We start from the raw sequence: 10,624 nt of genomic DNA on the forward strand, positions 1-10,624 counted from the left end.
GTGAGTAATTTCATTGCTCTATTTCTATGGAAATCATGCTTAAATTATTTTTATTAATTCCTAGTATCATGTTAGGGTGTCTTTATTGATTTATAATATCATGTTGGGGATAAAGCTTTGATTTTTATTGCTTAATGACATGATATGATTTGTTATTAATCATGTTAGTATCATGTCTAAGATCTTGTTATTAATATTATGCTTTGATGAGATTTGAAATTATTATGATGATGATGATGATGATTTGTTGTATCAATATTATTATGTTGCTTGATATCATTGTTATTGCTTGATCACGCCCTCTCTTGTAGGTTTAAAGGGAATTTGTACTTGAAATCACGCTTAATAAGATAATTAATAATTTGAATTAGGCTAATATGATTTTAATTCAATAATCACCAATAATAGATTTATTTGTGCATTAATAATCAACCAACATAGATTAAACAGGTTTAAAATTAATTTAATGATTGTATGTTGATTTGAAAGCGCACATGAATATGAGAAGAACAAAGTAGAGGCCTATTTAGGGCAGGTTCAATCTCTTTTAGGTTGGATTTGTACCTTCATCCCCGAACATCCAGTCATGGTTCAGGACCACTATGGAGTTAGCGATCTCTGTGATCGTGAATGGTTTACAAGTTCCTAAAACTTGTTGGCGACTCTTTTGCTCTAGCTTCATTCCCTTTGGACGCCACCATACTTAAGTGTATGATCACAGTGGGGCTTAAGTGTGGGACGCTTAAAATATTCCCTACAGTACCATCATCCCCGATCCTCCTTTTGTGGTTCCGAACCATATGGAGTTAGTAATCTCATGGATTATGAATGGGGTGTAACCTTCACGGGTCAATCGTTGTTGCCTATCATTGTCCCTTTATTCGTGGTTGTTTTTTATGATTCGTGAACGGTTTATAAGTTCCTTAAAAACTTGTTGGCGGCTTATTAATTTCCTTGTCCCTAATCATGTCTCTAATCGTATATGTTAATTCTCACTTCCTATGAGTCCCAAGCATATTCACCACTATGCATGTTGGGTTTCGTAGTGTTGACTAGAATGAACAATACAAGAGGGGGGGGGTGAATTGTATTGTAGGGGAACTAGGGTAATTTTTGGCGAATTTGTAAAGAAACTAAGCGAAAAACTTAAAGTGCAAAGAGAGATTTTACGTGGAAAACTTCTTGGCCCTAATCAAGAAGAAAAACCACGACCTCAAGGGATTTTAAAACTCAACTCTTAATTATAATAGGGCAAACAACCTATTACAATCTAAGACTCTAACTCAAGTTCCTCAACAAACTTGAGTTCCCCTTCAACCAATCTCTCAATCAGTTGAACGCTAAAAAACTCTCTCTTTCTCCTTGCTTCACTCAAAGCGATAAACACTCTACAGTTCACTCAAACTCTTACCCCAAATTACAACTCAATGAATTAAACTCTAATATAAACTACACGGATACTTTTAGACTCAAGTGTAATAAATAAGAATGAATATGCTAGAATGCTCAAGTGTCATTTTTTGCAAACTGAAGAAAGCGTTATTTATAGAGTTAGAAATGCATCCACTAATCAAGTAGTTTGTTACACTAACTCCATTTTCCTCAACTTGAGGAGCACGTAGAAGTGAAATGGCTGCAAGTGAACGCAACTAACCCATGATTTTTTCAAACTCTTTTACTGCTTCCTTTATTTTCTCAACTAATTTGACTGATTAAAACCCACGTAAAAATATTTTCCAAAAAAATCTTAATTTTACTCAAAGATAAAAACCAAATTAGTTAAAAGATATTTATAAAAGATATTTCCTTCAAATGATATTTTCCAAATGATAATTATTTACTGAAATAATATCTAATAGGAATTTAGGAAAATATAATTAATTAAAATAAGATAATTATTCCACTTGACTCCTACTAATATCAATAAAATTTATACGTAAAAGAAGCTAAAAAGATACCCTATTAACTTTTAAACTCCTTGCTTTCTTTGAGGAATCTTCGACTTTGAAGTTTCCACTCTTTAGTTCCCTCGGGGAACTAATGTCCTGCTTTCTTGATTTTAACTTCTCGCTTAGTCTTAAGTCTCCTTTGTCTTCCAGTATGCTCGTTTTTCCTCAGGTACATCATCACATACTTCAGTTCCCTCCTTGTAAACCTAAGACTTATAACACTTTAAGACACTTGTTAAAACGTGTAAGTTTACTTGAGTCATCATCAAAACATAGAAGGGTCAACAATATTCCCCTTTTTTGATGAATGACAAACCAAGCAAACTCACATAATAGTAGAGAAGTAAAATTCAGAAAGGATCCTTAAAAACTATCATGCTACTCATAATAATTTATTCAAACTGACAAAACAAGCTACTCATAATAATTTATTCAAACTGACAAAACAAAAGACAAGATAATAATTGTTGAATCAATAGCATACCATAATTTTTGAATCAATAGCATACTAATGCCTCTGGAACCCGACTTCTACAACTAGTGAGTTGCTCTTCCTTTTCCCCCTTTTGGCTTTCATCAAAAATATGACAAAATATAGAGACTATGTTTCTGTACACTGCACCGTTGTATAATGGTTTGAAGTCTTGTTCAGAAATTACCAACTATTTTCATCCAAGCAATCATATATTATGCAAAATACCAAAAGCAATCATACACTAAATATCATCAAGACACAAGCAATATGTTCTCCAATTGTCAAAGCCAAAAAACCAAAATACCCTGTTTTAATGTTTACATACCCAAAAGAAAAGCTAAGTGTTTAAGCAAGCAAATTAAAATAGTTTAAAAGCAAATCAAAAGTCAAACTTCATTAAAAAAGAAAAGGGTAACTTAGGCATCATGTGAAAGGGAAAGGTGTTGTTTAGAGGTGTCCTCCTCGGGGATATTTTCCACCACTGGTTCTTCAAGGCGGTCCATCAGTTCCTTCTGTTTGTCAATAACTTCAAGATGGTTCTTCTTCAATTCACTAACTAAATTTGTAGAGTCGGTTGTGAGATTTTCTAATTTAGCTTCCACCTTCTCTAATCGTTGCATAATCATAGGCTGACTGATACTTAAGGACTTTACAGCTTCCTTCAGTTCCTTTAAATCATTGGTGTTACACGAGGAACTGAAAGAAGCAAAGCCCTTAGGAGAAACTAAGCTAGGAACAGATTTGTTGTTCCCCTTTGTTTCCCCCTGAATTCCTGCTTCCTCAGTCAAGTCAAGAAATACAGGAGATGTAGTTACCTTCCTTACACACTTTGAAGCAATTCTCACACTCTTTATCTTATTCATTTGTTCTCCTTTTTCTCTTTTTGGCTCCCCCTTGATTTTTTCTTTTTCTTTACTCTTTTGTTCCCCCTTAGATTTTACTCCCACCTTTTCTTTCTTCTCACTATTCGCCACTACTTCTTTCAAATTTTTCTTTTGTTCTTCTGTCATAAACCTCGTTTTCCATCAACAATACAAATGTTCATTGCTTTAAGGGTTGAAGATTGAAGGTAGTGTTTAGGCTTATATTTGAGAGTTTCATACCCTTCAAAGTTGATACCAAAACTATCAAACAAGGTAGTTAGAAGATTTGCATATCCCACTATGATTTTATGATATAGTATGGTTTAGATGTTTAAGCATAAGAGATGGGAAATTAATTGGGATTTTGTTTTCTAGGAGGTATAAGAGTACAACATCTTGATGGTTTGTAACATCTTGATGTTGGGTACGAGGGATTATTGGCTTGCCATACAAACACAAATAGGACTTTTTGTAGAGGGGATAATTTTTTGTGGTTTGTTCGACATTTAATTGGATTACCACCAATTGATTTTACCATTTATTTGACAGAGACACCCTCAAAGCTTCCATCAAATTTGGTTCCTATAAAATAGTGGTCATACACTCATACCCCTTATTTGGAGTACCAAATATAGAGCTCAAATACTCTGCATTAAAAGAAATTGCAACATTCTTCACTTTACTACTTGCAACACCATTGTTAAATGTCTAATTTTCACAAAATTCTTTCAATGTACCATGAATTAAGATGTTATCATAGCATTCACCAAATAACTTAGCCCATTTTTGTGCTTCTAAAATTTCTAAAATTTCAGAATACTTACATGCATTACACCACTTAAGATTGATGCAAAATCTGGGTATGAAGCGAGTTGATTTGAGCAAAATTGCGTTTCTAGCCATCAAATCCATCCCCGTACATGATTCTCCTAGTTCCTCCCACTTTGCTCCCTCCACCTCCACCATTTCCACTTCTTCTATTTTCCTTTTCTTCGATCCCCGTTTCGCCCCTGCCCCTTTACGGTGCTCCTCTGTCGGCTGTTTTGAGGTGATCGCGAGTTGAGGTGGTTCTACCTCCATTGGCGAATTTTTGGATGATGTGGGTTTTTGGTTCAGTGAAATTTCCATGGGGGAAGTTTGGGTATTTGAAAAGGCATCAATATTTGTGAATACGGTTGGGGTTGATGAGATGATAATTGGGTTTGGTTCCATCTTTAGAGGTAATAAGTGTCGGTGGGGGTTATTTCTTTTGGCAGTAAAGAATTTTGGAGTTTAGAAGTCTAACTTTTGCTTTGTTCTTAATACTACTTTTGTTTAGAAGGGTCAATGGGTATTTAACAACAACATAATAATAATATGATAGAATTTTAAGGATCGGATTTAAAAAGTTGTTAGCTAAATTTAAGAATTAAGAAGATAAGTTCTCTGAGAGGATAATTTTTAAAACAGAATATATCAATTAACCTGATAGAGTTAATTAATATTTATTGATATATAGAACAAAAAAATATCCTTTTGACAAATCTTGGAGGAACACGGAACACAGAAACATAGCTTGTATCTGAATCCAAATAATGTACTTCATGCCAAAGATATATGCACGCATATTTCACGCTGAAACAAAATATAGCCAATTAAATTCTTATTATGGACATATGTTTAACACATACATTATTTGTGCAAGAAACATAGTACTATACAAGCATATATGACTTATTACCTTGGGAGTCAAATTTGAGCATTCAACTGAGTTGTATCATTTCGAGCACCATCCGCAATTTTTCGTGCTTTTCCCTACTCAAAGGCTTGGTCATAATATCAGCAATTGATTTTCAGTTTCACAAAAATCTAATTTAATCATGCCTTTTTCAACATTGTCTTTCCAAAAGTGAGGTCTAATATGAATATGCTTAACTCTAAAATGATGAACTGGATCCTTTGAATTACAAATAGCACTAGTATTATCACAATAAATAGGAATGCAATTATACTTCATACCATAGTCCCTTAATTGTTGTTTGATCCAAAGTACTTGAGAACAACATGCAGCAGCAGCTACATATTCTGCTTCGGCCGTAGATAAAGCTACTGTATTTTGTTTCTTAGAGCCCCAAGAAACTAGAAATGGTCTAAGAAACTAGACCATTCCTGAAGTACTTTTTCTGTTCACCAAATCCCCTGCATAGTTAGCATCTGCAAAACCTTTTAAATCAAATGTATCACTTCTAGGATAAAATAATCCTAGATTGTCAGTTCTCTTAAGGTATCTTAGGATTCTTTTGACTGCGGTAAGGTTAGATTATTTTGGATTTTATTGAAACCTGGCACGTAATCCAACACTAAAAGAAATATCAGGTTGGCTTGCAGTTAAATATAAAAGAGATCCTATCATACCTCTATATCTAGTTTGATCCACACTATTTCCTTGTGAATCTTCATCTAGTCTAGTACATATTCCCATAGGAGTGTGGTTCGTTTTTACCTGATCAGGATTATACTTTTTCAGTAATTCCTTAATGTATTTATGTTGGTGAATCATGATTCCTTTCTCACTTTGTTTTATTTCCAATCCAAGAAAGAAGTTTAGTTCCCCTATCATGCTCATCTCGAACTCACCACTCATGAGATTAGCAAAGTACTTGCACAAACTTTTGTTAGTTGATCCAAAAATTATATCATCCACATATATTTGAACAACTAATAAATCAATTCCTTCATATTTTAAAAGTTAAGTTTTGTCAATTTTTCCTCGTTGAAAATCATTTTTAAGAAAGAACTTAAAAAGTCTTTCATACCAGGCTCTTGGAGCTTGCTTTAGCCCATACAGAGCTTTATCAAGCTTGAAAACATGATTTGAAAATAGGGGGTTTTCAAAACAGGGAGGTTGTTCTACATAAACTTCCTCCTCTAAGAAACCATTTAAAAAGGCACATTTAACATCCATTTGATAAAGTTTGAAACCCATAAAAAAAGGCAAAAGAAACTAAAATTTGTATGGCTTCTAACCTTGCAACTGGAGCGAAAGTTTCCTCGTAATCGATTCCTTCTTGTTGATTGTAACCCTTGACAACTAACCTAGCCTTATTTCTTACAATTGTTCCATATTCATCCAGTTTGTTCCTGAATACCCACTTGAGTCCAATTACTTTCTTGTTTGGCTTGGGCTCAAGGTGTCATACCTTGTTTCTTTCAAATTCATTAAGTTCATCTTGCATGGCAATAATCAAATCAGCATCTGTCAAAGCTTCTTCATGATTCCTTGGCTCAATTATGGATAAGAAGGCTTAGAAGGCATAAAAGTTCCTCATTGTGATCTTGTCTGAGTACCTCTACCAATATCACTTATTATGAGATCTATCGTATGAGACCCTTGATATTTGAATGGCTTCGATTGAAATTCTCTTGCTAGAACTCTTATTTGAGGATTTGTTGTTTCAGTTGCTTCACTTGCTTCTACAGTTTCTTCATTTTCACCGGCTGGTTCCTCATTAACTTCCTCGTTCTCATTGTTGGGTACAGTAACTTCTCTATGCTCCTGTATCAAATTTGTTGCAGTTTCTTTGCCTTGTCTCAGTTCCTCTTCATCCGTGTCTTTGTTTCTTTTGAGACCTATATAAAAATCATTATCTTCACTATTCTGCACATTCATAAACAGGTTAGTTTCATCAAACACAACATGAATGCTCTCCTCAACGCACAAAGTATTTTTATTATATACTCTATAGGCTTTACTATTTGAAGCATAACCAAGAAACACGGCTTCATCGCTTCTTTCATCGAATTTTCCTATGTTTCTCTTACCGTTATTATGCACAAAGCATTTGCATCCAAATGCTCAAAAGTGAGATATGTTTGGTTTTCTCCCTCTAAATAATTCATAGGGAGTTTTATTGATCATGGGTCGTAGCATTATCTTGTTGATTATATAGCATGTTGTGTTTACAGCTTCCGCCTAGAAGTTTCTTGGCAAACCACTGGCTATTAGCATAGTCCTCTCCATGTCTTCCAAGGTCCTGTTCCTTCTTTCAACTACCCCGTTTTGTTGGGGAGTCCTTGGGGTTGAGAAGTTGTGATCCATGCCTTGTTCCTTGCAAAATTTGTCGAACTTTGAGTTTTCAAACTCTGTTTTATGGTCAGACTTGATGTGTATAATTTGAAAATTAACCACTAGTTTTCTGGATTCTTTTTGAGAAGGATACAAATTCTCCAAAATTTTCATCTTTACTAGACAAAAAAATCACCTAGGTAAATCTAGAAAAATCATCCACAATAACTAAAACATATCTTTTGCCGCTACGACTTTGAATATGCATGGGGCCACACAAATCCATATGGATTAGCTCCAATGGTTTTGTGGTGCTGACCATCTTTTTGCTTTTGAAAGAGGTCCTAACTTGCTTTCCTTTCACACATGCATCGCATATTTGGTGTACAAGGAACTTGATAGATGGTAAGCCGATTACTGAGTTCCTTGTATGTAGCTTATCCATGAGTGAAAGGCTAGCATGACCAAAACGTTTATCCCACAATAATGGATCATCTTCAACAACACTTAGACATGTAAGGTTGTTTCTTGGGATAGAATTGAGATCCACTGTATAAGTGTTCCCTTTTCTAGTTCCTTCGAGAACAACCTTCCTTGAGTTGTTGTTGATGATTCTACATCATTCAGAAGTAAAGCTTACAGAATTACCTTTATCATAAAATTGTGAGATACTCAGTAAGTTGTGCATCAAGCCCTCGACTAAAAAGACATTGTCTATAGAGTAGGAATTGAACCTTATAACTTTTCCTTTGGCAATCACCTCGCCTTTCTTGTTATCTCCAAAGGTCACAGTTCCTCTTGGATAGACCTCAAGTGAGAGGAATTTTGATTTGTCCCCTGTCATGTGCTTCAAACTACCGTTATCGATGTACCATGAGTTGTTCCCCCTCACCGAGACCTGCAAAAGAACTAATGGTTAGTTTAGGAACCTAGGTTTCCTTGGGTTACTTAGGTGATGAAATAATTAGATTTTTTTCACCCATATTTGCCTAACATTCTTTTTAACAACTTCTTCCTTCTTTTTGCAATTTATGTCTAAATGTCCTGTTTTACCACAGAAGGAACAAATCTTGCTACTAGGCAAATCAACGTACTTCTTTTTATTACCTTTATGTTTGTTTTGAGAAAAACCTAAACCTTCAGTTCTTTTGCCTTGAGCATTCTCAATCCACTTAGGTATGCCAAGCTGATTTATATCTCTTTCCTTACGAATGCTTAGTTCCTTCTCCAACTTAGCCTTTTCAAATCTCAGTTCCTCAAGATCTCTCTTGAGTTTTTCAAAATCTTTATTTAATTTTAGCGTTTGATTAGAGGAGGAACTAGCAGATTGAGATTTTCATTAATCAGCTTAAATTCTGTTTATTCAACATTCAACATGATATTTTCATATTTTAATCTTTCAATAATGTCTTTTAACAGATGATTCTTGTCAAAGAGATCGAAAAATCTACCTTGAACATCAGTACGCTGATTTTCAATCCATGTACTGTGTTCTTTGCAAATTTTTAGAGCCCTTTCACATTCACCTAAGCGAGTACATGCATATTTCCATTCATTCTCAGTTTCTAAGCATATATCTATAGGAATACCTCTGTTGCAAGCTTATCATTTTTGTCTTTGTCATCAGTTTTTGCCATCAAACACAAGTTTGCAATTTCATATTCTGGTTGTTCCTCTTCATCTTCACTCTTAGAATCTCCCCAAGCAGTTATCATGGCTTTCCTGATATCGGTTTTGGAGAATGGAGTCTTATTGCCCTTGCTTTATTCCTTGGTGTCACGATCCGGGAGTTTGGACCCCGTAACGTGCGGCACGCTCTAGCCTTTTGGCGGCAAGGACGTTAGCCTTGAGCGGAAGAGGGGCTTGTGAGCACAAAGCAACAGGAGCGGGCAATTAAATCAAAGGAACACTCACGTCTATTTGGGCGACGGAGTGCGGGTGGTCGGGGCTTGTGACGGGTGATACTTCAAGGCGGGCACAAGCGGGTCCGAACCACGAGTTCTTAATGAATCAAGTTGGTTTGGAGGGGAGCTATTATGCAAGTAAGACACTTTATCTATAAAGGTCTAACAACAAACAAGCATGAAAGCAAAGCAACACTTAGTAGAAGGCTTAAGATTTCATTAATCATTCACCCTCTAAAGAGCTTTAAATTGATTACAAGGAGAATCCCTAGTGAACACTGAACTGACAGTAACACAATAATGGGACCTCAAGCTAAGAAAACATAAACTAAACTTTAGGAAAGCAACTAAAGGGAATCTAATACATCAAAAGGAGTTGGATTCTAACATCCTCCCCCACTTAAGCTGTCGACGACCTCGTCGACTTACAAGAGTTACAAACATAATTAGAAAATCCTAAACTATCTTGAGTCTCTGATGCGCCGTTGATGCGGCTGACTTCTGGAATCTTTGTTGACTCTGGTGCTTGTCTCTGGCTCGTCGCTCCATGCTTCGAACCGGGTGTCTGATTTTGAGCTTGGCGGGTGTGTATCTGGGATGTCGCCGGCGCTCTGGGCTTCATCTCCCGCCTGTGGGTGTCTCTAGTGCGAGCTTTGTTTCTTCGATGTTGCCTCTTTCTTTAGCTCCATCACTCGCATTGTTGATAGGTACCGGACTTCAGGTTCTGGGGAAGTCATTCGCATGGAGTACATCCCGTAGTATGGGTTGTTGTCTCTACTAGTCTCTTTCTCCTCTAAAATCTCTTGCACGGACATAGATGACAATCTCTTTTGGATCTTGTCAAGCTCTTCTTTATGCTCGCACTGCCACCATTTGTGTGGGCCTCGACAAAGAATGTAGTTCGGTGGCTTGGTATTTGTCGAGGACACGCTGGCCTTAGAGTTTCCGGAGTTTTGGGAGTCGGTCGATGTAGATCTCTGCACATCACCTCCTCCACTTCTTCTCTGATAAGTATTAATTGTGTTGGAAGATACTCGTGAGCCGTTCTCTGCGTCCTTTGGGGAGCTTGGAGTCGGGCTATTGGAGCGTGTTGACATTCCACTTAAATCATTCTCAAATTGCCTGCTTTTCCCGACTGAGTAGTCCATTAATCTCTCAGCGGCACACATTGCAGCAGCGAGGGTATTAATCTTCTGCCTTAAAACTTCTCGCTGCGCCCATTCCTTCAACCCATTGACAAAGTTGAACACTCGATCTTTCTCGTTCATGTCTGTGATGTCCAACATTATCGCGGAGTATTCTTTCACATAGTCGCGAATGGAACCCTTCTGGCGGCACTCTATCAACTTAATCCGAGCAACAAATTCTGTGTTGTCGGGGTAGAATTG

The 10,624-nt window shown here is 36.4% G+C and overlaps 1 long non-coding RNA gene across 2 annotated transcripts; it reads right to left on the bottom strand.

Annotated features, from left to right (window-relative positions):
• Positions 1-1,851: 1,851 nt before the first annotated feature.
• LOC145580284 (uncharacterized) lies at positions 1,852-4,715 on the bottom strand. Of its 2 annotated transcripts, none has more exons than XR_014099365.1 (2): positions 4,112-4,715; positions 1,852-2,565 (listed from the first exon to the last, which is right to left on the bottom strand). It is a non-coding gene; the product is annotated as an uncharacterized LOC145580284 (long non-coding RNA). The 2 variants fall into 2 exon arrangements; XR_014099366.1 differs by having other exon boundaries at positions 1,852-2,611.
• Between the last annotated feature and the right edge of the window lie 5,909 nt (positions 4,716-10,624).

Source organism: Chenopodium album, chromosome 14, assembly GCF_948465745.1.
Source record: "Chenopodium album chromosome 14, dcCheAlbu1.1, whole genome shotgun sequence".
Classification (NCBI taxonomy): domain Eukaryota; kingdom Viridiplantae; phylum Streptophyta; class Magnoliopsida; order Caryophyllales; family Amaranthaceae; genus Chenopodium; species Chenopodium album.